The sequence below is a fragment of the Anser anser genome (genome assembly GCF_964211835.1).
Source record: "Anser anser genome assembly, chromosome: 1".
Classification (NCBI taxonomy): Eukaryota; Metazoa; Chordata; class Aves; order Anseriformes; family Anatidae; genus Anser; species Anser anser.
Genome location: NC_139720.1, coordinates 206,976,335 through 206,977,919, shown reverse-complemented (window position 1 = coordinate 206,977,919; position 1,585 = coordinate 206,976,335).

The window sequence follows — 1,585 nt, the reverse complement described above, 5'->3', positions numbered from 1 at the left end:
GGTAAAATCTCTCATCTGTGGTGACACACCAGAACACCTCTGAGCATGCCTGTATTCCTCTCCTTAGGCACTGAATTACCACTAGATGATGTGGTCCTGTGTGCAGCCGCTGCTTGGTTTAGGTGCTGATCCTATTATACCACATCAGAAGTGTTCTTCCAGCGTTCTTCTTCAGTGGTCTTCCTTCTCTAATATACCAGCCAAAAGCAAATTTAAATCAGGTGACATTCAGGCAATCTTAATGATATGCAATGGTCAGACCACATCTCTACACATACGGCTTTGAGCCTTAACTGTGAAGCCATTCTTCAGTGTACCGTGGTGCACTGTCCCACCTTATTACCTCTTTGATAAAATTTGAAAGACTACCAAAAGAGCTATGGTAACGTTTGAAAGCATTCATCTATGCCTTTACTTTTGATAAAACAAATAAGTCATTAAGTTCATTCTGGTTCCATATAGTCTACCTTTTATTTTCTAATACAGCTGTATTGTAAGTTCATTACCATAAGGTTTAGAATTTAAATTCAGGAGAAAGTGACATGTATATGAGTGGGGAAAAAAAAAAAAAAAGGAAAAAAATTATATATATATATATTCTCTTTGGAATTGATGAGAAGTAGATAAACTTTACATTGCTTGAGGTACAAGTAAGACTGTGTTTACCTTTTAACTTCAGCTATAACTCAGGGGCAGAACTGCACCTATTATAAATTAGTTCAGACAATCTGAAATCAGTGAAAATAAGCATATTTATTCTAGGTGAGGGTTCTATCTTTTATATCCTTCAGTCCAGGCACTAATACAACAAAGTTATGGAGCAGTCCCATATGCTACTGATGGTTAATTTGTCTTGGTATTTTTCAGAGGGTAGAGAGAGACAAAGGTAACCTTCATATCACTGAATACAATATTGCATGTGTGTGTTCTTCCCTGATTTCAAATTTTATTGCTCACAAACAATTTTCAGTTGCTAAACTGACACATTTCTTTAAATGGCTGTATCTCAAAACCAGAAAAGACAAAATAAGAACTTTGTGAACAGTTAGCTAGGGAACAGTGCTGCTGGACCCCACACTAAAATACAGATAAATGACTTTGTATTAGGTAAATAAAATATGGGGACATATTTTAGATGATTTCATTGTGATTTAGAGATCTGAAATTCAGTATGTAATTTGAAATTTGAAATCAACATATTTTTATAATGTCCAGATTAAATGGTACAGATTTTCTATACAGAGCTGTTTTTAAGGTGGAGCTCACAGATGCTTTTGAAATCTTTTGGCAAATAAAATATTTTATGAAAGTTCTCAAAATGAGATACAATTTTATAAGAAGTAAAAATATTTGATAATTTATTGTTCGTTCCTCAAAAACTGCCCTGAGTATCATGAGATGGTATTGATGGAGTGCAGAGAGAGCAAAATCAGAACATTACTAGACACATACTCACACTGCACCAACGTCACAGTCTCTGAATTGCAAACATTCATTTTTGAAAACGTGTTTCCTTTTCTTTTACTATAAATGCCTCAAAATAAATCACTCAGAGACAAATGGTGAAATAATTTAAATCAGTTCT